Genomic DNA, 26606 nt, shown 5'->3' on the forward strand with positions numbered 1-26606 from the left:
GAAACTGCTGGCAGGAGATTGAATGGGGGCAATAGACAATGGATGATGGACAAGTTCTGGGCCATGGCCATTTGTTAGAAAAACAAAGTAAAAGTTTAAGGCCTGCCATATTTCAGTGGTCAGAGACCTGGCAGAGAAATCTATTTTTGAGACCTGGACACCAAGAAGGCAGAATTTCTAAATCACAAAGACCCTTAGAGAAACCAGAGATGAAGACAAAACTAACACAGACAGTTACTGAGGCTCTCCCTATCTAGGGAAAAGACAGTTCCTTTGGATACATGTCTGGAGTAAAGACAAGTGCCAGAAATATTCAAACACAAAAAATATCTTTTATTACAGTGAGAATAATAATAATAATCATCTTAACAAAGAGAATCAAGAACTAAAAAAAGATACAAAATATCTTATTGTGTGGCCTTAAAAACAAATACTACAAACAGCATTTAATACAGTATTAACTAGTGAAAAAAGGGGGTTAAACGGATACCAAAAAAGGTGTCTTAACACAATATTATGGAGAACTATTAACACAATATTGGTTAGTAAAAAGGGAAATTAAAGGGAAATACTGTGAACAACTTATTTATGTAACAATATTCAAGAATAAAAGGGGAATTAAAGTGACACTAAAGGGATATTAAAAAGTTTGTTCTCTCAGTTGCTTCCTGTCAATAAACTGTGCTTACCACACAGACAGGCCAGGGCTGTCAGGATCTGCAGCAGCTGGTCGGTGCCCGTGCTTAGCGGGCGTCCCCGCGGAGCCACAGTCTCGGTGGCAGGATGAGGATCGCTCAGCTCAGCAGTCCCAACACCCCATTTTATCAGTTCCACATTACACCACGTAGGGCCAGTACCCAGTATAAGGTGATGCCTGAATGGCAGCCAAACCCCTCCTGATCATCACCTCATGGCAACAGTCTGTGCATGCCCTACTTGGAGGGCAAGGGGCCAGCGACCCCTGCCCACATCATCTTCCTCCCATCATCATCTTTCTCACCCCTATGCATGACCTCTACCACTGTGTTTGAAGGGTAGATGTATCTATCTTGCAGTATGTAGCAAAACCAAGGAAGAACTCAGCTCTGATAACAGGGGATATCAAGCTGACTTGCTAAAAAGCACAATGGACCTTACAAGCTGACTTGCTAAAAAGCACAGTGGACCTTCCAATTCGCTTCTGCCATGAAGTTCCATTGTACCATACTCTGGCTGGTTTCACATCCTAATATGATTCCTTTCTCACGCCTCTATGCTCCATTGATCATCTAATTCAAAAGTACCCCCCTTACACTTTGATCCATTGGGGATGAGGGAGGGAAGCCCCCACACTCAGGGAAGTTATGAGTTATTATATCCATGGACAGTGTCCCGGGCCATGCCACGAACCCCCAACGTCTCCCAGGCCTGTGCAGAGTTCCCGTGAGGGGCAGGGAAAAGGCTTTTTCCCACCTTCCAAGATTGGCAGGGGGGGATGGGCTTTGATGGGCCATGCCATGAACCCCCAACACCTCGGACAGCCCAGAGCAGAGTTCCTGTGAGGGGCCTGGTAAACTCGGCTCTTCTCTCCTTTCCAGGGCTTGACACCTTCAGCAGCACTGGAGGGGGAGATGGGCCCAGCTGCCCATCAGAGGGATAATGCCAAAGTCCTGCAAAAGCCGCAAAAAGCCTCCTGGCAACCCCAGAATGCAGAAATCATTGACTGTTTCAGTCTCTGACAGGTTCACACAGGAAAAAGCAGGAAGTTGATCCATCAGGAATAGACGCAGGGGGGCCGGGGTGGGTGGGAGCAGCGGGATGAGCTCTACCAGCAGCTCCTGCCTTTCCGCATGGAGAGGGAAGGGGCGGATCCAGCTCCAGGATCGTTCAGGCTGTGATTCCTGCTGGGATGAGAGCGGGGAAAGGAGTCACCATGTCCCTGTTCCCATCCCAGGGGATGGATCTGGCTGTGGAGCCCTGGGAGAGTAGGAAATGCTCCGGAATCCCTCCTGATCCTGCTCCGTCCATCCCACCCCAATCCCACTCCATCCATCCCACGCCAATCCCACTCCAGAATCCAGCCCTGATCCCAATCCACAATTCCACCTGAGCCCACTCTGGAATCCTGCCCATAGCTGGAATCCCCTTCCAATCCTGCTCCAGCCATTAGGCCCCCATTCCCCTCCGGAATCCCAGCATCCATCCGGGGATCCCTGCCCAGAGGATCTGGATCCACACACGCTGCTGGGACTCACTGGTGGGCACGGGGTCGTATCCATTCCCCTCCCTCTTCCCTATGGAAAGAAAGCGGGATCAGCACCCGTGGCACAGGATCCCCGGAATGCTGCTGGGCGGATCCGTGCCCCTTCCCGACCCCCATCCCGGGAGTTACCGGATCGGAGCTTCCAGACACCGACTCCCACAAGGCTGATGATGATGATGATGGCAGCGATGACGGACACAGTGCCCTAGTTGGAACAGCTGGGACCGATTCCTCACTGGATGGGTGTAGCCCAAAACTGTGGATTCTCTGGCCTTCCATGCCATTTTCCCAGGAACTGTTGTCAGGAGAGGCCTGCCAGGTGGGGGGGATGTCCTGAGCACCCTCATAGCCTTTTATGGACTGAGCATCCTCATATCCTTTTTTGGACTGAGCATCCTCATATCCTTTTATGGAATTCCCCGCTCTGAGGGAAGAACTAAGCATCCTTTTATGGAATTCCCCGCTCTGAGGGGAGGACTGGGCATTCCTGCCTGAACTGGAGAATATATAAACCTGGAGATTTGGAACCTTTTTACCACTCGTGGGATCCAGAGGAGAACTGCAGCTCACCGCTCTCAACCAGCCTGAGACCACCCCCCTCAACTGGACTGCAATCCCCACTTTTGACCAGACTGCAACAGCTCTCCCACCAGCAGGTTTTTTCCCCTCTCCTTTTACTTTGGACTGGGGGGGCCCAAGGAACAGCACTTTGTTGATGCCCCAGGGTGCTGGGTTCTACATTTGGGTTTTGTGGATTAAAACCAAATTGCTTGTCTGTATAATCAGACTTATTGGGCAAGGGGGGTCCAAGGGGGGCCCAAGGGGGCTGGGCCAGGGGGGGAAGGGCTGCAGGGGGCGGATCCCGGAGGAGGAAACCCGCCAAAAGCGGCGGCCCAGCCGAGGGAGGAGCCGAGCGGGAGCACAAAGAAGAGCAGCCAAAAGGTCCTGGCGGTCGCTCGGCAATGGCGGGGGGGGCGAGAGCGGTTTGGGGGCCCCCGTGAGAGCCGGGGGGGAACCCCGGTAGCCGCGGAGTGGGGAGAGCGGAGAGGGGCGATCCCGGAGCTGGGGGACCCCTGGAATGCTGGAGGGGGGAGAGCAGAGAGGGAGCGCCGGGCCCCTTAAGCGGGGGTCCCGGAGAGGGGGAAGGCCTTGGAGTGTGGAGAGGAGGGGGGGCCTTGAGGCGGGGTGGGAGCCGAGAGCGCCAAGAGGTTTGCGAGGGTGGGAGGCGAGAGAGGAGGGCCGGCCGGCCCCGGGAGGCAGAGTGGGGAGAAGTGAGCCCTGGGACCCCCCTGGCAACACTAAAGGGGACCCCGGCGAGTGGGATCCCCCCGGAGCCGCAAGACCCCCGGCAGCCCGGAGAAGGGGGAACCCCCAATGCAGGCAGAAGTGCCATCAGGCCAGACAGGGGGGACCCCCCTAACCCCAGAGAGCAGAGATGGGGAATTCTGGGAGGGGATTTTGGGCTGAATGTTTGTGGTTTTGGGGGTTTTTATGGGCACAGGTTGCCTGGTGAGTCCTAGAGCTGGACTTGGGCAGGAGGAACCCCCAAGGCAATGCGCTCACACCTTGTTTTTCTCCCCCCATCAGGATTTCTGCTTCCCAAAGCTTGGGCGGATGGAGGAGGAGACTGCGAGGAAGAGGAAGATGCCGCGGGCCCCCCAGGCAGGAGAGGAGGAAGTCAGTGCCCCTTTGGGTTGGTCTTTTGTGGCCGTCCTGCCGGGGCCGGAGTTGGGGGGATGTCCTTGGGCTTCCCTGTGGGCCGGAGGCAAATCCCCTGCGTGTCCTTGTTGCTTCCTGCCCCAGGCCCCGAGGTGAGGCCGGAGAGCGCGGAGGACAAATCCCGGCGGCAGAGCCTGGTGGGAGAGGCCGTTTTGAAGGGCTCCCCGGCGCAGGAAGGCAGCGGGGAGGAAAAGGGCCGGAGATGCCCCCGCAGGAGGGGCTGCAAAGCCATCCCAGGGGGCTGTGAGGAGGAAAGAGCCAGCGTGTGCCGGGAAGGCGGCCGGAGCTTGAGGTGGAGCTGCGAGCTGGTGGTCCCTGAGCAGCCTCCCAGCAGGGAAAAGCCCTTCAGGTGTTTGGAATGTGGGAAAAGCTTCAGCAAGAGAACCAACCTCCAGAGGCACCAGCACATCCACAGTGGGGAACGGCCCTACACGTGTGGGGAGTGTGGAAAGAGCTTCAATCAGAGCTCCAACCTGCTCCAACACCAGATGATCCACAGTGGGGAAAGGCCCTACACGTGTGAGGAATGTGGGAAGAGCTTCAGTGTCCGCTCCACCCTGCGCACCCACCGTCGCATCCACAGTGGGGAAGGCCCTACACGTGTGCAGAGTGTGGGAAGAGCTTCAGGGACAGCTCCAGCCTTTGCAAACACCGTTGCATCCACACCAGGGAATGCCCCTACAAGTGCTTGGAATGCGGGAAGAGCTTCAGCACAAGCACCAAGCTGCTCAGCCACCAGCACATCCACACTGGGGAACAGCCCGACACGTGTAGGGAATGTGGGACAGCTCCACCCTCTACACCCACCGTCGCCTCCACATCAGGGAGAGGCCCTTCCACAGTGGGGAGTGTGGGAAGAGCTTCACGCAGAGCTCTTCCTTGACCTCCCACCAACGGACCCACCGGTAAGAGAAGCCCCGAGTGCCCCGACTGCGGGAAGAGCTTCGGCCGCTGCTCCAACTCCATCAGCCATGGGAGGACCCGCGTTGGATGATCCACAGGGACCCCCGTTGGGCACAGACCTGGTGTGCTGGTTTAATGGTAAACCAGCAGGGGAAATGTCAGCGGTGACACCTGGAATAGGATGGAACACCTGGAAAGGGAATGAGAATGCCTGGAATGGGAATGGGGACATAAAGAATGGGATTGGGACAATAGCCATGGGATGGGAACACCAGGAATGGAAATGGGAAGACCTGGAATGGAAATGGGGACACCAGGAATGGAAATGGGAACCCCTGGAATTGAAATGGAGACACCTGGAATGGGAACACCTGGAATGGGAATGGAGACACCTGGAATGGAAATGGGGACACCAGGAATGGAAATGGGAACACCTGGAAATCGAACAGAGACACCTGGAATGGGAACACCAGGAATGGAAATGGGGACACCAGGAATGGAAATGGGAACCCCTGGAATTGAAATGGAGACACCTGGAATGGGAACACCTGGAATGGGAATGGAAGCACCTGGAATGGGAACACCTGGAATGGAAATGGGGACACCAGGAATGGAAATGGGAACACCTGGAATTGAAATGGAGACACCTGGAATGGGAACACTTGGAATTGGAATGGAGGCACCTGGAATGGGAACACTTGGAATTGGAATGGAGGCACCTGGAATGGGAACACCTGGAATGGGAACACCTGGAATGGGAACACCTGGAATGGGAATGGGGACATCAGGAATGGGAATGGGGTACCTGGGCTGGGAATGGGAACATTGGGAATGGGAACATTGGGAGCAGGTTGGGGACACCAGGAATGGGAATGGGAACATCTGGGATTGGAATGGGGACACCTGGAATTAGAATAGGGAAAACAGAGGAGGGATGGGAACACCTGGAATGGGAATGGGGACAATAGGAATGGGAATGGAGACCCCTGGAATGGGAATGGGAACACCAAGAACTGGGAATGGGAAAAACAGAAGTGGGATGGGAACACCAGGAATGGGAGGAGGGACAATAGGAATGGGAATGGGGACACCTAGAATGGGATGGAACACCTGGAATGGGAATTGGAAAACGTGGAATGGGAATGGGAACACCTGGAATGGGAATGGGAACTCCTGGAATGGGAATGGGCTCATCTGGAATGGGATGGGAACAACTAAAATGGGAATGGGAACACCTGGAACAGGAATGCAAACCCGTGGAATGGGAATGGGAACACCCGGGCCCGGGCTGTGTCCCTGGTGAAACAGGAGGCCAGGCCCAAAAGAGTTCACTAAGAAATTTGGGCCTGCTAACAAGCTCCCAACAGCCAAGACCATCTGTGCTCGTTCTGTTCTACTGACTGGAGCAAAGCTTCAGAGAATAGTACAGGAACATGTCCTAGGCCTAGAGGGGATAAATTAGAGAGACAGCAGGATCAGGGAGACATTGGAATAGGAGGAATAGGCCGGGAGCCAGGGCTTTTTCCAAGCTTCAGGGAGCGGGTCAAGAACAATGGAAGAGAAGGAAGGTCAAGCTGAGGAAGATGAGTTGAAGCCCCCAGAGCCATGGAGGAAGAGTGGAAGTCCCCTCAGGATTGAGGGCCAAGAGAAGCACCGCCCCAAGCCCCGCCTGAGCTCCACCTATACTCCACCTGTTATTAATATGCAGAGATAGAGGTTGGAATCACTTGAATATGCATTTAATCCCAGCTGAAGATTGTATAAAAATGCTGATTTTGTGTGAAACCTTGGAGCAAGTTTGTCCAGCGCGAGCTGGCTTGCTCCCAACGTTGAATAAACAAATACCTTGCTGCTTAAAGATAAAAAAGTCTCAGAGCAGTTGCTCGGACCGATTTTTCGGATTCAGCACCCAGTCAGTCCCAGGATGATCCCAGTCACTCCTGGTCTCTCCCAGTTGCTCCCAGTTTCCTCCATATGGTCCCACTCATTCCCAGTTGCCCCCAGAAGCTTTCAGCATTATCCCAGTTGCTCACAGCCACTTCCAGTCATCCCCAGTGCACTCCCAGTTGCTCCCAGGATGATCCCAATCACCTCCTGCATGATCCCACTCACTCTTGGTATGATCCCAGTATGACCCCAGTCTCCCTCAGTGTGGTCTCAGTTGCTCCCAGCATGGGCCAAGCTGCTCCCACTGTGATCCCATCATGGTCCCAGTTGCCCCTAGCACAGATCCAGTCACTCCAAGTAATCCTGGTCTTCCCTCCTGACAGTCCCACTCAATCCCAGTTGCTTCTCTTGTAGATCCAGTCACTCAGTTCCTTCCAGTTGCCCCCAGCCTGGTCCTAATTCCCCTTCACGTAGTCCTAGTCACTCCCAGTATGGTCCGAGTTACCCCGTCCATGGTTGCAGACACTCCCAGTATATCCCAGTAGAGCCCTCAGCATGCTCATAGTCCTTCCCAGGCACTCCCAGATGCCCCAGTAACATTCCAGTTTCCACCAGTATGGTCCCAGTGACTCCAAGGCCCTCCCACTATATCCTATGTGGCCTCCAGTTGCTCCCAGTAGCCCTCAGTGTGGTCCCAGTTGCTCCCAGTATGATCCCTGTTGCCCCAGTTCTGGTCCTGGAGGGTCCCAGTGTGCTCAGCTCCTGCTCCCGTGGGGTCCTACTGGGTCCCCGTCCTTGTCCCAGTGTATCCCGGTGTCCCGGTCCATCCCAGTCCATCCCAGTCCATCCCAGTCCATTCCAGTCCATTCCAGTCTATCCCAGTCTGTCCCAGCCCATCCCAGTCCATCCCAGTCCATCCCAGTCCATCCCAGTCTATCCCAATCCATCCCACTCCGTCCCAGTCTATCCCAGTCCATCCCAGTCAGTCCCAATCCATCCCGGTCCATCCCAGTCCATCCCAATCCATCCCAGTCCATCCCAGTCCATCCCAGTCCATCCCAGTCCCTTCCCCGCAGCCGCCGCCGTTTCCCGGGTCCTGCCCCCCCGCCCCCCCAAGATGCTGACGGGGGTCGCGGCTCCGTCTTTGCCTTCGTCTCCCTGGGCCTGCCTGGAATGAAGGGGCCGCTGGGACACTGCGGGACCTCCTGAAACCAAAGGAACCCTGGGAGAATTTGGATACTCCTGCAATCAAGGCACAATTGGGACACTGCAGGGCCCTGTGGAAAAAAAGGAACCTTGTGACACTGCGGAATTCATGGAATCCAGGGGCCTTTGTGACATGGGGGCCTCATGGAACCAAAGGAACCCTGAGGTGTTTCAGAAGGTCATGGAATCAAGGGGCCACTGGGACACTGCAGGGCCTCTGGCAATTAAAGGAACACTGGGACACTGGGGCAGGACATCCCCCCTGCAATGGCACCAAGACAATGCCCCATTTGCAAAGGGGTCAGTGCTGAGCTGAGAGGGGGCCGGGACAAGGCAGGAGATGTTGGACCCCGGACTGGTTTGACCCCAAATGAAGCCCCTGATGGTGAGGGAACCCCCGGAGTCCAAGGACTGTCAGTCCATGGGTTTCTACCAGAAAGGGCCAGTCCCCTTTCCCAGGGGCAGGTTCTTCCAACAGAACCCTTCTTGGGGGGTGTGTGGAGATTCCTGCCTTGGCTGGGGACCCCCCAAGGTCACTGCTGGAGGTTGAGAGCAGAGATCTCCCCACGAGCGCTGCTCTGGGGGAGTTCCATCCAGCTCTAATTAAGAATTATTGCTTGTTTGCCACCTTTAGTAGAATTGCTTCAACAATTGCTTTAGTGTAATGCCCTGTCCTACCTTATCCTGCACTACTGGTAATTTTAGTGTCTATGTTGTGTAGTAAATTATTCTGGTTTAGTCCTTTTGTCTGATCATTATTAGTAATAAGTAGTTCATTGGTATAAATATATCTGCTTTTCCATCATTAAAACCTGTGGGACAAAACTGGTTCAATCCCATCTCTATAATTCCTTAAATTCAAACCACTGGCGTAACCCAAGGCTGAGATTGGATCCAGCTGCCCCCAGGCTCCTCTGGGAGCAGGAGTTTAGAAAGCCAGGGAGTCCGTTCTGCACCTCGGGACTCCAGGGCAGGACTTCTCCAATCAACTTTGTCTAAGCCTTGAACTCCCCCTGCCACAGGGGGGATGGGGGAAAGGGAGCAGGAAAGGGGAGAAGAGGTGGGAAAAAGGGGGGGTGGGACCCCTTCAGCTGAGGGGCCAAAGGGGTGGGACCCCCAAAGGGAGCACAGGGAAGCTGTGGTTTAGTGGGACAATAGGAAAGGGGTGGAAGAGAAGGGAAGAGTGGTGGGCTGAGACCCCCAAAACTGAGTGTGAGGGGTGTTGGGACCCCAAAGTTATTGGGAGGGGGATGGGAGCCCCAAACTGAGTGCAGGGGGGATGTGTGGGTTGCGGGGACCATAGGAAAGGGGTGTGAGAGGGGCAGAAAAGGGGGGTGGGACAGCAGGAAGAGGAGTCCCATGGGGGTCCCTTGGTGTCCCCATCACTTGAGCCCTGGAGCAGTTCCCTGGGGCTCTGGGGGAGGTTGGATCTGCACTGGGGGGGTCCCAACCCCTCTGTCCATCCTGTGGGGCTGATGGGGGGTTCCCCTTCAACCAACAGCCGGTGCTGCAGTGGCCACGGGGGAAAAGGTGGGAAAAGGGGGGTCTGGGGTGGCCCCTGAGCTCCCACCCTGCTGTGGGGTATCACAGCCAGCACGGCTTCCCCAGAGGAAAGGCCTGCTGATCACACCTGAGTTACTTTATGACAACATCACCCCCTGGCTGATCAAGGGAAGGCAGTTGATGGGATCTTTTTGGGTTTCAGTGAAGCTTCCCATAGTGTCCGTGCCCAGATCCTTCTGGACAAAGTGTCCAGCCCAGAGCTGGATAAACACACCCTGTGCTGGGCGAGCAATGGGCTCCCGGGTCGGGCACAGAGGGTGGCAGTGACTGGGGGGACATCAGATGGGGGTCACTAGGGGGGTTCCCCAGGGCTCCATCTGGGCCCTGTGCTCTCCAACATCTCCATCCATGACTTGGGCGCAGCACTGGAAGGGACACGGAGCAAGTTTGCAGATGACCCCAACCTGGGAGGAGTTGCTGAGTCCCTGGAGGGCAGGGAGGCCCTGCAGAGAGACCTGGACAGATGCCAGGGCTGGGAATCACCACCCATGGAAGTTCAACAAGGGGCAGTGCCAGATTCTGCCCCTGGGATGGGGCAACCCCCGATGTGGGGACAGAGTGGGAATGAGAGGCTGGAGAGCAGTGCTGGGAAAGGGCCCTGGGGGTCCTGGGGGGTGCCCACTTGGCCAGGAGTCAGCAGTGCCCTGGCAGCCAGGAGGGACAACCCTGTCCTGGGGGCATCAGGCCCAGCATGGCCGGGCCAGGGAGGGGATTGTCCCGCTCTGCTCTGCCCTGGGGCGGCCTCACCTCAATAGTGGGGCACTCTGGGGGGACACAATGGAAGGAAGAGATGGAGCCAGTAGAGAGTGTCCAAAGGAGGCCACCAGGATGGGGAAGGCTCTGCAGGTGAAGCCTTAGGAGGAGCAGCTCAAGGCACTTGGTGTGTTCAGCTGCACAAGAAGAGACTGAGGGGAGACCTCATGGCAGTTGCAACTTCCTCAGGAGGGGCAGAGGAGGGGCAGGCCCTGAGCTCTGCTCTGGGGGGACCAGGGACAGCCCCCAGGGAATGGCCTGGAGTTGTGTCAGGCCAGGGTCAGGTTGGATGTTAGAAAGAGGTTCTTCCCCCCAGGGTGGTTGGCACTGAACAGGCTCCCCAGGGCAGTGGGCACAGCACCAAGGCTGCCAGAGCTCCAGGAGAGTTTGGATGATCCTCTGGGGCACAGGCTGTGACTCTTGGGGATGGGCCTGGGCAGGGCTGAGGGTTGGACTTGATGATCCCTCTGGGGTCCCTTCCAACTCGCACATTCTTTCATTCTGGGATTCTGTAACACCCCACCTTTGCCTGCTTTGCTGCTTCTGTGAACCACGAGTTCCTTCCTTGATTGTTTCTTTCCTTTCCTTGGCTGGTTTCTCTCCTTTGCAGTTGGTTACACAGATTTTTTCTAGGGCACATTCTGGACAACCACTGCTGGTTCAGTTGTGTCTCAGAGCCCGAGATCAGCCTTATGGAGCCAAAGGAACCCTGGGACACTGCGGAACCTCATGGGATCAAGGGACCATCGTGACACTGCGGGACCTCATTAAAGGAACTCAGGGACCACTGTGGAACCTCATGGAACCAAGTTGCCAGTGTGACATGTGGGGCCTCATGGAATCAAAGGAGCCCTGAGACCTTTGGTACCCTCATGGAATCCAGTGGCCTTTGTGACCCTGCGGAACCTCATGGAATCAAAGGGCCACTGTGACACTGCAAAACCTCATGGAACCAAGGGGCCATTCCAGAATCACAGAATCAACGAGGTGGGAAAAGACCTCTGAGCTCATGGAGTCCAAGCCATGACCCAACCCCACCCTGTCAACTAGACCATGGCCCTGAGAGCCACATCCAGTCTTTTCTGAAACACCTCCAGGGACGGTGACTCCACCCCCTCCCTGGGCAGCCCATTCCAACACCCAGTCACCCCTTCTGGGAAGAACTTGAGCCTCCTGTCTGACCTAAACCTCCCCTGGTGCAGCTTTAGGTTGTACCCTCTTGTCCCACTGCTGGTTACCTGGGAGAAGAGACCAACCCCCCCCCGGGTTCCCCCTCCTGTCAGGGAGTTGTAGAGAGTGAGAAGGTCCCCCCTGAGCCTCCTTCTGCCCAGGCTCAGCAAGCCCAGCTCCCTCAGCTGCTCCTCACAGCACTTGTGCTCCAGAGCCTTCAGCAGCCCCGGTGCCCTTCTCCAGACACGCTCCAGCACCTCAACATCTTCCCCAAAGTGAGGGGCCCAGAACTGGGCCCAGCACTCGAGGTGAGGCCTCAGCAGGGCCGAGCCCAGGGGCAGAATCCCTGCCCTGAAGGCAGCTCCCTGCAATCAGCTCTGCTGCAGCCCTGCAGGGCCGTTCTGCTCCTTGTCCTGCAGCTCCACCATTCCCTGCTCCCTGCAGCCCTGGCTCCCTCAGCCTTCCCCTGCCCAGCCAGACCCCCTTGTCTGGCAGCAAGAGAGCAGCCCTGGGCAGCCCAGGGATTGTCTGGGGCCCAGGGCTGTCTGCCACAGCCTCCAGCATCTCCTGGCTTGCCTGTGCCCAGCCCTGCTGCCCTGCCAGAAGATCGCACGGTGTTTCCACTTGCAATGGAATGGGGGACCTGCTCCCAGGCTTTGCAGGCCCTTCTGTCCCTTCATCACCCACCTGATGATTCAACCAAGGCTCTGTGGGATGATTGTCAGTGTTCCTGAATCACGGCATGTGCCCACCCAAAGACATTTTCAGCATCTCTGTCCTGCCTTGAGATCAGCTTCTCCTCCAGCACAGCCCCTCAGGGGCTGCAGAGACCCCCCTGACAGCAAAGGCCTCTCCTGCCAGGGCTGCAGAGACCAACCCAGCTTTTCCCTGGCCTGGGGGGAAGCGTTTCCCCTTTCTGGGCTGTCCCATTGCCATCTGCCCCTCCAGCACGTCTCTGCTCCAGCCCAGCACTTGCACACATCGGCTCCGGGCACTCGGTGCTGCTGCTGGGAACGAGATCATTTTCTGATTCTTTTAAATGAATGGTGTTCATTAACTTGTTAGTTAATTACTTTAGTGAATCATAACCAGAATATTCATCCTAAACAGTGGGTTAGTCTTAAGTCACTATTGGCCAACACTTAGCAAAGTTTGTCATCACCTGCTGTTGTGGGAACAGGCTTGGGAAAATTATTGCAACTCTGAGTTTTGCTAAACTAGCCCTGATCTGCTTCAGTGAACAAAGCCTGGGGAGAGAGATGGATTGCTGAAACTGGACACAAGGAATGCAGAATTTACAGACCACAAGGACATTGTGCAGGAACTAGAAGATAAAGAAGAGGTTAACAAAGACCATACAATAGGTGTTGGAAACTCCCTACCTGGGAAAAGGTGTAGGGAATTGGCTCTAGAACAGGGCTTGCCTAGGCCCTGAGTAAATCTGAGATAGCAGAGCTACAGTGTCTTTGTTCCTGCTAGTTGGCTGGTAAACAGGTCGTTGTGATTAGCAAAACAAAAGCAACTGAGAGCCACCTGTGTCAACATTAAGAAATGAGTAAGAGGTGGAATCAACATTTAAGCCAGAGCCAAAAATGAGCTTAGCTTTTGCAATATGTATGAGCTAATTATAAAGCATATATTAAGCTGTTAGCAGTGATCAATAAACGAAACTTGCTGATTCTCCTATTGAGGGTCCCTTTCTTCCCTCACTGTGACAAAAAGGATAATAAAAAGCCTGAAAAATGGGGACTAATTAGGGTGAGAAGTGAGAGTCAATAACCAATAGAGGATAGAATACTAAATACTGAAGAGGATGATATAAGTTAGAACTGATGCCCTTTAAATTCTTTCTTTGCTAAAAAACATATAAATAAGTGAAAAGGCTGGGGGGGCAGGGAGGCTGGAGTTATCCCCCACACACCCCCTGGCCCGAAGAAAGTGGTGCCTGACTCACTGATACAAAAAGACAGAGCTGGAGGGTTTCATTTTTCCCATTTGTGGCTGCAGCAGGAAGAGCAAAGTCTTCTCCTCTGGAAATGTTTCTTCCCTCAGGGTGTCTGGTGCACATTCCAGTGGGCACACAGGGGAATGCTGGGCTGGAATGGGTTTGTTTCCAGGTGGCCTGCACAGTATCCCCTGGCACAGGGGTGGCCACCAGGCAGGGACCAAAGGGCAGGGAGGCCCTGCCCCGTGGCCAGAGCACAGGAGACACCGACTCTGAGCTCATCAGCAGGAAAGTAAAGACTTCATCCCAAAATTCTCACTGCTCCCTACAGTAATATAGGAAAACCACTGCTGGAAATGGGGGGCTCTTTTGGATTAGTTTCCTAAAAGACTTCAAGCTTCAAATCCTCTTTAAAAGTGGTCAGGAACAAGGGTCTCAGCCTTCTTGGGACTGTGACAGACCAAGGGAACACAAAGGGTCTGAGGAAAGGCCCCTTCTGCGGGACAGAGATGATGCCCAAAGCTCAGAGGTGGGCTCCTGAAAGTTGGTGCCATTAACTGTCCTTGGGAAGGAAAACCCCCAGCCCCAGTGTTTCAGGGGCAGGTGACAGGGTGCCCAGGGCAGGCAAAGGCCAGCAACAGGTTCCTGGGCTGGCCCCTTTTGGGTGGGAGCAATCCCTGACAGAGTCAGGCTGGCAGGTGGCATCCAAGGTTTGGAGGTGGCTCCCGGGGGGGATGACAGTCCCTTTCCTTGGGAAGGGCAGCACCCAGCCCCAGTGCTGGGGGGCACAGGAATGGTCTCCCAGGGCAGGCAAAGGCCAGCAACAGCTTTCTGTCCTGGCCCTTTTGGCATGGCAGCAATCCCCAGACATATCCAATTCTGGAAGTGCTATCCAAATTTTGGAGCTGGGCTCCTGGAAATGATGGCAGTCCATGTTTTTTCCAAGGAGAGCATTTGGCCCCCATGCTGGCAGTGCAAGTGACTGACTGTTGAGGGTGTTGCCAAATACTCTGGCATTGTTGGGATCAATCAAACCCTCTGACACCATGGCTTTAGTGTGACAAAGCAAGGCATTACTTTCTTTGCTGGCTGTGTATGTGGCCAACAACAATGCTCCCTTCACACAGACAGCAGTACATCACTTTTGCACCCATTTACACATTTTTAACAAAGAAATTAATGTTCACTGGTGCCAAATGGCACCATTTCATTGTTCCATTTCATTAATTAGTATTTTAGCCACTCTTGCTCAGTACTCTCTTGTTCTTATGCTAATTACTTCACACTTTCAGTCTTTTTAGCATCTTTTTCCTCCAGTGGTCATTTTCCCCCACAAATGCTGCACCTTTGTTCGCCTTCCTCCTGACCTGCTACTTTCTGCAGAAGGCCCTTGTTTCCAGATATGCAGGTCCAAGAACACATCTTTCTCTCCCAGGCTTTGTTCCCTGAAGCTTCTCAAGGGTAACTCTCACAAAACTGACAATTCTAGTGCTTTTCCCAAGCTGTGTTCTCTCCAAAGTAGCTTGTGAGGAATTGTTGCTGTGTGCTGGCTAAAGGTGATTTATGGCCTAACACCCCCTCTGTGATTAATGGAAACAACGAATCCAAAGGCAAAGTGGGCCCACGGAAAGATTAGGGAAGTTCTCTAATTTCCAGGAAGGGCCCCGTGCTGCCCCCAGACTCTTGGCTGTGGCTCCTTGGGGCGAGTGTGTGATTCCCCCCGAAACTGGGACTCAAAGGTTCCCCTTTGCAATGGTGCCCGTCTGTGCCTGGTGCACTGGGAGAGGCCTGTGCCGAGGGCAGAGCTGGAGAGCCCCTGTGCTGCTCCAGGCCTGCAGAGCTGCCTCTTTGCCTGCAGCCCTTGCCAGCTGGGAGCGGGCAGGCCTGCGGGCTCCCTGCCTGCTCTCCAGCCTCTCCCGTGCCTCGGGCGCTCCAGCCCCGGCCCACTGGGGCTCCGCTGGCCTCGCTCCGTGGTGCCCGTGTCTCCTGCCCCTGGGCAGCCCCAGCCCACCCCGCTGGGCCATGGGCTGGCTTTGCCCACAGCCGGGAGCTTGGAGAGCCTGGGGGGAAAGCTTCTGCCAGGGGGGGCCTTCCCAGGCCTCCCGTCAAACCAGGCGGGGTCTCTCCTGGGAGCAGGAATTCTCCCTTGCTCAGCAATTTTCCAGGGGCCTTTGCAGTGGAAGTTTTTGGCAGGGGAGTTACAAAATCGGGAAGTTTCTGAATGCTTTTCAGTTGGGGTAGTTGTCACATAAGTGTCCAGGTTTTGGAGAAGAGATGCTGAACAAGGGCCCTCTATATCCAGCTGTAAATACTTTGCTCAACAGACAAGGTCAAGTAAAGTTCAAGCTCCAAACAAGCACCAGAGACCACCAAGAGGCCACCAGAAGCCCCCCAGTGACCAAATAAGGACTTTGGAAGGACTTCAGAAGGACCTCCCTGAGCTAATTCCCATGGGTGTGATCTTTCTGAGGGAAGGAGTGAATATGTAAGACATTTGCTGGATATGTAGAATTGTGAGTAAATCTCAGTTGCCCTGGGGGAGAACGGGGCACACTCATGGTTGGGGGGAAGATCCTCCCATGGGTGAGGGGCTGATAACAAAGAATGGCTGCCCACTATTGCTCCCAAATTGAGCCTTGGGGGTTCCTTTTCTGCCCATTTACAGTCCCACCATGAGGAGACAAGTGCCCCTTGCAGCCCTGGGGCCTCATTGCCTCCTTGTCCCTGCTCAGCAACCTGGGAGGTTGTCACAGGTTTACTTGTTCAAAAAAACCCAGTCAGGGAATGTTTCTTTGCCCTGCATTGCTGTAAGGGGGGGATGTTGAACGGGGGAGGGGAGTTTTTGCCTTGGGTGATTGACCCACACAAAAGAACCAACCAGCAGATCCACATTCCAAGCTGAAGACCCTCCAAAGGCTGTGGAGGGGTGTGGGGTTTTTTAACTCTCTCCTCAGAAAGGGAAGGCACTGCCTGGAGGATGCCACTTGCCCCTGCATGATCCCAGTTGCTCCCAGTATGATCCCACTATGAGTCCAGTCACCCCCAGTATGATCCCAGTAAATTCCCGCAACTTCCAGTGGATTCAATGAATCCACTTTCATCCCAGTCATCCCCAGTATGGTTGCAGTCCCTCTCACATTCTCCCAGTATTCTTTCAGTCACTCCCAGGATGATCCCAGTATGAGCCCAGCAGGGGCCCAGTTGCTCCCACTCTGATCCCAGTTGCCCCCAGTGTGGTTGCTCCAGGATGGATCAGGAATGGGGACCCCTCTGTGTCCCCCCCTTGTGTCACCCTGTTCTGGGGGAGCTTTGGGGTGACATCTGCAACCCCACACGGCATCCAACTCATCCCAAAGTGTGCTGGGACCCCCGTAAACCACCCCACAGCCCCCAAGGAACCCCCAAACCCACTCAGAGTCCATACAGGGCTCCACCTAACCCCTTTTTTGGGGGGACTTTCATGGGCTCTGGGGTTACTGGGAGCCTCCCCTGGCTGCAGGTGAGGAGCTCTTGGGTGAGAGGGAGTGTTGGGAAGGGGGGGGTCGGTGAGTCAGAGGGGATAAAAGGGGTGGTGGGACCCCAAGACTGAATGGGAGAGGAGTGGGACCCCCCAAAAGTGGAGGGGGAGGGAGGCTGAGAATTGGGGGCTGATGGGAAAGGAGTGGGAGAGGTCAGAAGAGTGGGGAAAAGGGGAGGGTGGGACCCCCAACTGAGCATGAGGGGGGTGGAGATTGGGGGAATGATGCATATGGGGTGGGAGAGGGGGAAAAAGTGGGGGTTGGGACCCCAAAACTGATCTTGGGGTGCCTGGGGATTGAGGGGACCATGGAAAAGTGGGAGGAACAGGGAGAGGGGTGGAAAAGGGGGGTGGTCTGGAGGGATGGACGGTCCCATGGGGGTCTTTGGGCACTGGGGGGTTGGGAAAGGGGGGTGGTCCCCCAAAGCTCCCAACTTCCTCTGGGGTCCTGGGGGCTGCTGGATCCAATCTCAGCCTTGCATTGTGCCAACAGTTGAAATTTAAAGCAATTCTAGAGGGGTGACTGAACCACATTTGTGCCCCAGGCTTTAATGATGGCAAATCAGATCTATTGATAGAAAATGAATTATTTATTATTGCAAATGATGACACAGAACAGAATTATTTAGTGAACAATAGAAACACTAAAACTACCAGGAGTACAGGATAAGATAGGACAGGGCACTACACTAAAGCAATTGTTGAAGCAATTCTACAAAAACTGGCAAACAAGCAATAATTCTTAATTAGAGATGGATGGAACTCCCCCAGACCAGCGCTCGTGGGGAGATCTCTGCTCTCAACCTCCAGCAGTGACCTTGGGGGGTCCCCAGCCAAGGCAGGAATCTCCACACACCCCCCAAGAAGGGTTCTGTTGGAAGAACCTGCCCCTGGGAAAGGGGACTGGCCATTTCTGGTAGAAACCCATGGACTGACAGTCCTTGGACTCCAGGGGTTCCCTCACCATCAGGGGCTTCATCTGGGGTCAAACCAGTCTGGGGTCCAACATCTCCTGCCTTGTCCTGGCCCCCTCTGAGCTCAGCACTGACCCCTTTGCAAATGGGGCATTGTCTTGGGGCCATTGCAGGGGGGATGTCCTGCCCCAGTGTCCCAGTGTTCCTTTAATTCCCAGAGGCCCTGCAGTGTCCCAGTGGCCCCTTGATTCCATGACCTTCTGAAACACCTCAGGGTTCCTTTGGTTCCATGAGGCCCCCCTGTCACAAAGGCCCCTGGATTCCATGAATTCCGCAGTGTCACAAGGTTCCTTTTTTTCCATAGGGCCCTGCAGTGTCCCAATTGTGCCTTGATTCCAGGAGTGTCCAAATTCTCCCAGGGTTCCTTTGGTTTCAGGAGGTCCTGCAGTGTCCCAGCGGCCCCTTCATTCCAGGCAGGCCCAGGGAGACGAAGGCAAAGACGGAGCCCCGACCCCCGTCAGCATCTTGGGGGGGCGGGGGGGCAGGACCCGGGAAACGGCGGCGGCTACTGGGACGGGACTGGGATGGACTGGGATGGACTGGGATGGACTGGGATGGATTGGGACTGACTGGGATGGATTGGGATGGACTGGGATGGGCTGGGATGGACCGGGACAGACTGAAACAGACTGTGATAGACTGGAATGGACTGGGATGGACTGGGATGGACTGGGACACCAGGATACACCGGTACCGGGACTGGGACCCAGCAGAACCCCCCGGGAGCAGGATCTGAGCACACTGGGACCCTCCAGGACCAGAACTGGGGCAACAGGGATCATACTGGGAGCAACTGGGACCACACTGAGGGCTACTGGGAGCAACTGGAGGCCACATAGAATATAGTGGGAGTGCCTTGGAGTCAATGGGATCATACTGGTGGAAACTGGAATGTTACTGGGGTGTCTGAGAGGGACTGGGAAGGACTAAGAGCATGCTGAGGGCTCTACTGGGATATACTGGGAGTGTCTGCAACCATGGTGGGGGTGACTGGGACCATACTGGGAGTGACTGGGACTACATGAAGGGGAATTAGGACCAGGTTGGGGGCAACTGGAAGGAACTGTGAGTGACTGGATCTACAAGAGAAGCAACTGGGATTGAGTGGGACTGTCAGGAGGGAAGACCGGGATCATATTTGGAGTGACTGGATCTGTGCTAGGGGCAACTGGGAGCAACTGGGATCATACTGGGATCGCAGTGGGAGCAGTTTGGCCCATACTGGGAGCAACTGAGACCACACTGAGGGTGACTGGGGTCATCCTGGGATCATACCAGGAGTGAGTGGGATCATGCAGGAGGTGATTGCGATCATCCTGGGAGTAAATGGGAGTGCACTGGGGATGACTGGAAGTGGCTGTGAGCAACTGGGATCATGCTGGAATCTTCTGGGGGCAATGGGAATGAGTGGGATCACATGGGGAAAACTGGGAGCAACTGGGAGAGACCAGGAGTGACTGGGATCATCCTGGGACTGACTGGGTGCTGAATCCGAAAAATCGGTCCGAGAAACTGCTCAGAGACTTTTTTCTCTTTAAGCAGCAAGGTATTTGTTTATTCAACATTGGGAGCAAGCCAGCTCACGCTGGACAAACTTGCTCCAAGGCTTCACACAAAATCAGCATTTTTATACAATCTTCAGCTGGGATTAAATGCATATTCAAGTGATTCCAACATCTATCTCTGCATATTAAGAATAGGCGGAGTATAGGTGGAGCTCAGGCGGGGCTTGGGGCGGTGCTTCTCTTGGCCCTCAATCCTCAGGGGACTTCCACTCTTCCTCCATGGTTCTGGGGGCTTCAACTCATCTTCCTCAGCTTGACCTTCCTTCTCTTCCATTGTTCTTGACCCGCTCACTGAAGCTTGGAAAAAGCCCTGGCTCCCGGCCTATTCCTCCTCTTCCAATGTCTCCCTGATCCTGCTGTCTCTCTAATTTATCCCCTCTAGGCCTAGGACATGTTCCTGTACTATTCTCTGAAGCTTTGCTCCAGTCAGTAGAACAGAACGAGCACAGATGGTCTTGGCTGTTGGGAGCTTGTTAGCAGGCCCAAATTTCTTAGTTAACTCTTTTGGGCCTGGCCTCCTGTTTCACCAGGGACACAGCCCGGGCCCGGGTGTTCCCATTCCCATTCCACGGGTTTGCATTCCTGTTCCAGGTGTTCCCATCCCATTCTAGTTGTTCCCATCCCATTCCAGGTGTCCCCATTCCCATTCCAGGTGTTCCCATTCCCATTTCATGTGTTCCCATTCCCTTTCCAGGTGTTCCATCCCATTCTATGTGTCCCCATTCCCATTCCTATTGTCCCTCCTCCCGTTCCTGGTGTTCCCATCCCACTTCTGTTTTCCCCATTCCCAGTTCTTTGTGTTCCCATTCCCATTCCAGGTGTTCCCCTCCCACCTCTGTTTTCCCTATTCCCATTCCAGGTGTCTCCATTCCCATTCCAGGTGTCCCCATTCCTATTCCTGGTGTCCCCAGTCTGCTTCCAATGTTCCCATTCCAATTCCAGGGGTCCCCATTCCAATTCCAGGTGTTCCCATTTCCATTCCTGGTATCCCCAACCTGCTCCCAATGTTCTCATTCCCATTCCCAATGTTCCCATTCCCATTACTGGTGTTCCCATTCCCAATGTCCCCATTCCCATTCCAGGTGTTCCTATTCCCATTCCAGAGTTTCCCATCCCATTCCAGATGTCTCCATTCCCATTCCAGGTGTTCCCAGTCTGCTCCCAATGTCCCCATTCCTATTCCAGGTGTTCTCATTCCCATTCCTGGTGATCTCATCCCATTGCTATTGTCCCCATCCCATTCCTGATTTCCCCATTCCCATTCCAGGCATTCTCATTCCCAGTCCAGGTGTTCCCATTCCCATTCCACGTGTTCCAATTCCCTTTCCAGGTGTTCCATCCCATTCTAGGTGTCCCCATTCCCATTCCTATTGTCCCTCCTCCCATTCCTGATGTTCCCATCCCACTTCTGTTTTCCCCATTCCCAGTTCTTGGTGTTCCCATTCCAATTCCAGGTGTCTCCATTACCATTCCTATTGTCCCCATTCCCATTCCAGGTGTTCCCATCCCACCTCTGTTTTCCCTATTCCCATTCCAGGTGTTCCCATTCCCACTCCTGGTGTCCCCATTCCAATTCCTGGTGTCCTCAATCTGCTCCCAATGTTCCCGTTCCCATTCCAGGTGTTCCCATTCCCATTCCACGAATTCCCATTCCCAATCCAGGTGTTCCCATCCCAGTTCCTGGTGTCTCCATTCCAGTTCCTGGTGTCCCTGTTCCCATTCCTGGTGTCCCTAACCTGCTCCCAGTGTTTCCATCCTTCTCCCCGGTGTCCCCATTCCCATTCCAGGTGCCCCCATTCCCAGTTCCTGAAGCCTCCATTCCCATTCCTGTTGTTCCCAGTCTTCTCCCAATGTTCCCATCCCCATTCCCCCGGTCCTCATTCCCATTCCAGGTGTGCCCATTCCCATTGTCCCTGTCCCCATTCCCATTCCCGGTTCCCAGGGAGGAACTGCCGGATGCCAGAGGAGGAGCCAGAATTTATTGCCCAAAGCAGGAGATTTTCACACCAAAATTAACCCCCAGTGATGTCACCGCTGTCCATGTGATGTCACCAATGTCCCTGTGATGTCACCACTGTCATTTCCCCTGCTGGTTTACCTTAAAACCAGCACACCAGGTCTGTGCCCAACGGGGGTCCCTGTGGATCATCCAACGCGGGTCCTCCCATGGCTGATGGAGTTGGAGCAGTGGCCGAAGCTCTTCCCGCAGTCGGGGCACTCGGGGCTTCTCTTACCGGTGGGTCCGTTGGTGGGAGGTCAAGGAAGAGCTCTGCGTGAAGCTCTTCCCACACTCCCCACAGTGGAAGGGCCTCTCCCTGATGTGGATGCGATGGGGGGTGTAGAGGGTGGAGCTGTCCCACATTCCCTACACGTGTAGGGCTGTTCCCCAGTGGGGATGTGCTGGTGGTTGAGCAGCTTGGTGCTTGTGCTGAAGCTCTTCCCACATTCCAAGCACTTGTAGGGCCATTCCCTGGTGTGGATGCAACAGTGTTTGCAAAGGCTGGAGCTGTCCCTGAAGCCCTTCCCACACTCCGTACACGTGTAGGGCCTTCCCCACTGTGGATAATCTGGTGTCGGAGCAGGTGGGAGCTCTGAGTGAAGCTCTTCCCACATTCCTCACACATGTAGGGCCTTTCCCCACTGTGGATCATCTGGTGTCGGAGCAGGGTGGAGAACTGAGTGAAGCTCTTCCCACATTCCTCACACATGTAGGGCCTTTCCCCACTGTGGATCATCTGGTGTCGGAGTAGGGTGGAGATCTGATTGAAGCTCTTCCCACATTCTTCACACATGTAGGGCCTTTCCCCACTGTGGATCATCTGGTGTCGGAGCAGGTGGGAGATCCGAGTGAAGCTCTTCCCACACTCCCCACACGTGTAGGGCCGTTCCCCGGTGTGGATGTGACGGTGGTTGCGGAGGGTGGAGCTGTCACTGAAGCTCTTCCCACACTCCCCACACATGTAGGGCCGTTCCCCAGTGTGGATGTGCTGGTGCCTCTGGAGGTTGGATCTCTTGCTGAAGCTCTTCCCACATTCCAAACACCTGAAGGGCTTCTCCCTGCTGGGAGGCTGCTCAGGGACCACCAGCTCGCAGCTCCGCCTCAAGTTCCGGCTGCCTTCCCAGCACACACTGGCTCTTTCCTCCTCACAGCCCCCTGGGCTGGCTTTGCAGTTCCACCTGCGGGGGCATCTCCGGCCCTTTTCCTCCCCGCTGCCTTCCTGCGCCGGGGAGCCCTTCAAAACGGCCTCTCCCACCAGGCTCTGCCGCCGGGATTTGTCCTCCGCGCTCTCCGGCCTCACCTCGGGGCCTGGGGCAGGAAGCAACAAGGACAGGCAGGGGATTTGTCTCCGGCCCAAAGGAAAGCCCAAGGACATCCCCCCAACTCCGACCCCGGCAGGATGGCCACAAAAGACCGACCGAAAGGGGCACTGACTTCCTCCTCACCTGCCTGGGGGGCCCGCGGCATCTTCCTCTTCCTCGCAGCCTCCTCCTCCATCCGCCCAAGCTTTGGGAAGCAGAAATCCTGCTGGGGGGGAAAACAAAGGGTTAGCGCGTTGCCTTGGGGGTTCCTCCTGCTCAAGTCCAGGTCTAGGATTCACCGGGTAACTTGTGTCCATAAAAACCCCCAAAACACCAACATTCAGCCCAAAAAACCCTCCCAGGAGTTCCCCCTCTCTGCTCTCTGGGATTAGGGGGGACCCCTTTCTGGCCTGATGGCACTTCTGCCTGCATTGGGGGTCCCCCTTCTCAGGGCTGCCGGGGGTCCTGCAGCTCCGGGGGGTTCCCACTCGCCGGGGTCCCCTTTAGTGTTTCCTGGCCCATCCCCCTTGGACCCCCCTTGGCCCCCCCTTGCCCAATAAGTCTGATTATACAGACAAGCAATTGGGTTTAAGCCACAAAACCCAAATGCAGAACCCAGCACCCTGGGGCATAACAAAGTGCTGTTCCTTGGGCCCCCTCCGAGTCCAAAGTAAAGGGAGAGGGGAAAACCTGCTGGTGGGAGAGCTGTTGCAGTCTGGTCAAAAGTGGGGATTGCAGTCCAGTTGAGGGGGGTGGTCTCAGGCTGGTTGAGAGCGGTGAGCTGCAGTCCTCCTCTGGATCCCACGAGTGGCAAAAAGGTTACGAAACTCCAGGTTTATATATTCTCCCGTTCAGGCAGGAATGCCCAGTCCTCCCCTCAGAGCAGGGAATTCCATAAAAGGATGCTTAGTTCTTCCCTCAGAGCGGGCAATTCCATAAAAGGATATGAGGATGCTCAGTCCATAAAAGGCTATGAGGGTGCTCAGGACATCCCCCCCACCTCGCAGGCCTCTCCTGACAACAGTTCCTGGGAAAATGGCATGGAAGGCCATAGAATACACAGTTTTGGGCTACACCCATCCAGTGAGGAATCGGTCCCAGCTGTTCTAACTAGGACACTGTGTCCGTCATCGCTGCCATCATCATCATCATCAGCCTCGTGGGAGTCGGTGTCTGGAAGCTCCGATCCCGTAACTCCCGGGATGGGGGTCGAGAAGGGGCACGGATCCGCCCGGCAGCATTCCGGGGATCCTGTGCCACGGGTGCTGATCCTGCTTTCTTTCCATAGGGAAGAGGGAGGGGAATGGATACGACCCCGCGCCCACCAGTGAGTCCCAGCAGCGTGTGTGGATCCAGATCCTCTGGGCAGGGATCCCAGGATGGATGCCGGGATTCCAGAGGGGAATGGGGGCCTAATGGCTGGAGCGGGATTGGAAGGGGATTCCAGCTCAGGGCAGGATTCCAGAGTGGGCTCAGGTGGAATTGTGGACTGGGATCTGGGCTGGATTCTGTACTGGGTTTGGCATGGGATGGATGGAGTGGGATTGGGGTGGGATGAACGGAGCAGGATCAGGTGGGATTCCGGAGCAGTTCCTACTCTCCCTGGGCTCCACAGCCGGCTCCATCCCCTGGGATGGGAACAGGGACATGGTGACTCCTTTCCCCGCTCTCATCCCAGCAGGAATCACAGCCTGAGCGATCCTGGAGCTGGATCCGCCCCTTCCCTCTCCCTGTGGAAAGGCAGGAGCTGCTGGCAGAGCTCATCCCGCTGCTCCCACCCATCCCAGCCCCCCTGCGGCTCTTCCCGATGGATCAACTTCCTGCTTTTTCCCGTGTGAAACCCAGGACCACAATTATTCCTGAGGCTTTAATTTGGGTGTGAAAATCTCCTGCTTTGGGCAATAAATCCTGGCTCCCTCCTCCGGCATCCGGCAGTTCCTCTTTGGGAACCAGGAATGGGAATGGGGACAGGGGGGACTGGGATGGGGACATTGGGGACAGGGATGGGGACACTGGGAGCAGGTTGGGGACAGCAGGAATGGGAATGGGAACTCCAGGAATGGGAATGGGGACATTGGGAGCAGGTTGGAGTCACCAGGAATGGGAATGGGGACACCGGGTATGGGAATGGGGACATGGGAGACCAGGATAGGGATAGTGGGGACAGGAACGGGGACAATGGGAGCAGGTTGGCACAGCAGGAAGTGGGAATGGGGAGAGGGATGGGAACCCCAGGAATTGGAATGGGGAGAGGGATGGGAACCCCAGGAATGGGAATGGGGACAGGGATGGGAATGGGGACAGGGATGGGAACCCCAGGAATGGGAATGGGGACAGGGATGGGAACGTGTCTCTCCAGGAGTTGGTTCAATACAAAGGTCGGTCCCTGGCTCGAGGCCACGGGAAGCCCCTTCTTTGGGAATGTCTGGGAAGCAGGTGTCAGAGGTTTGAAAAGAGGTGTTGGAATTGTTTCCCAGTGTCCCCCCCATTCCCATCTGTGTCTCCCGGGATGGGGTGGGTTGGAGCGGAGCCGCAGGCGCTGGGCAGGGGCAGTGGGAGGAGGGCGGCTCTCGGGGACGCCGCGGTGGCCGCGGGGAGGGCGGGGGGTCCTTTGTTCGGGGGCTTTTGGGGTTTGTCCAGGACCGGACAGAGCGGGAGCTGATTTTGGCCACCTTGTTCTCTTTCCCTGAGAGGAAGATTTTTTCCCACGGGACACCTCGTGGAGAGCAACCAAGAGAGAGAGAGAGAGAGAGAGAGAGAGAGAGAGCCCGACCCATCTGGGAGCGAGGTGTTCTGCTTTGGGGACTGCCCCTGGGAAAAGGGACTCCTTCACTGCTGGCTGCGAGGACACGGGGCTGCGAGAGCTTTGAACTGCCGGGACAGTTTCTCCCCCCCACCTGGGGATTTGGGACTTCGTTTTGTTTCTTCTCAAAGTTTCTGGTTGCACCATTTGTTGTTTATTCAGATTTTGTTAATAAAAGGTTTCTTTTCCACACTTCCACCTGAAGTCTCTTAATTTCTAAGTTGTAATCTTGTTTAACTAAGACCCAGTGCCCTCAGGGGGAGGAGGAGGAAAGGAGACCAAGAGGTGCCGTGACCACTCAAACTGCAGAGGAACAACCTGTGCCAGAAGCAGCTGCCCCTCTACAGAAGAAATCCAAGATCAAATCAGCTCACTTATTGAGGGATGAAGGGGAAGCAGAGCCCTCAGAACAGAAGCAAGAGGCAGGGCCAGAGATAATCACCCAATCCCCATCCCCGGCTCAGCTGTGAGAGATGTGAAAAGATTTCAGCCTCCAACTGGGAGAGCCCCTGCTGACCTGGCTGCTCCAGTGCTGGGATATCATGGCCCAGCATATGGAACTAGGTGGGAGTGCAGCCAAGCAACTGGGATCCCTGTCCTGGGATGTTGGGATTGACCAGGGGATTGGGAAAAGGACAGAGAGGGGATGAGAGCCGGGTACAGGATTGGGAATTACCAGGAGGGCTTTTGAAAGGAGCGTAGGGGAAAGGGATGTCTAAGAACAAGTCCCTCAGGAGAGGGAAGCAGAGAGGCTGAGTTTTGACCCCAGCACAGAAATGTGCAGGGCAGAGCAGAGAATATGCCCACATAAGATTCTTGTGCGTCCGTCTTTGCAGTTCTGACAGGCACTTCTTGTCACAGCCTGTCCTCTCCATTCCAGAATAGGCCCTGGCAACCAAAGAACCAACACCCCACACCATAGTGCAGACCAACCCATGTGCTTTGGGCCCTTTTGTTGTCCTATCCATTCTGGCCTATCCTCTCCATTCCGGAATAGCCTCTGGAAACCAAAGAACCAAGCCCCCACCATGTGACAGTTCAACCCCATCCGTGTGCCAA

General features: G+C 55.2%; 1 protein-coding gene and 2 long non-coding RNA genes across 5 annotated transcripts in view; 1 reads left to right on the forward strand and 2 right to left on the reverse strand.

Moving 5' to 3' along the window:
• LOC135405768 (class I histocompatibility antigen, F10 alpha chain-like) overlaps window positions 1-26606 on the reverse strand; it is a 319745-nt gene that overhangs the window by 220091 nt on the left and 73048 nt on the right. The gene's annotated exons all lie outside the window — the stretch shown is intronic.
• Window positions 313-2029, reverse strand: LOC135405814 (uncharacterized). Its single transcript, XR_010426022.1, has 2 exons — window positions 1167-2029; window positions 313-1132 (listed from the first exon to the last, which is right to left on the reverse strand). It is a non-coding gene; the product is annotated as an uncharacterized LOC135405814 (long non-coding RNA).
• On the forward strand, window positions 24021-24663 carry LOC135405802 (uncharacterized). The gene is made up of 2 exons (XR_010426007.1): window positions 24021-24071; window positions 24423-24663. It is a non-coding gene; the product is annotated as an uncharacterized LOC135405802 (long non-coding RNA).

Source organism: Pseudopipra pipra, chromosome W (assembly GCF_036250125.1).
Source record: "Pseudopipra pipra isolate bDixPip1 chromosome W, bDixPip1.hap1, whole genome shotgun sequence".
NCBI classification, from domain to species: domain Eukaryota; kingdom Metazoa; phylum Chordata; class Aves; order Passeriformes; family Pipridae; genus Pseudopipra; species Pseudopipra pipra.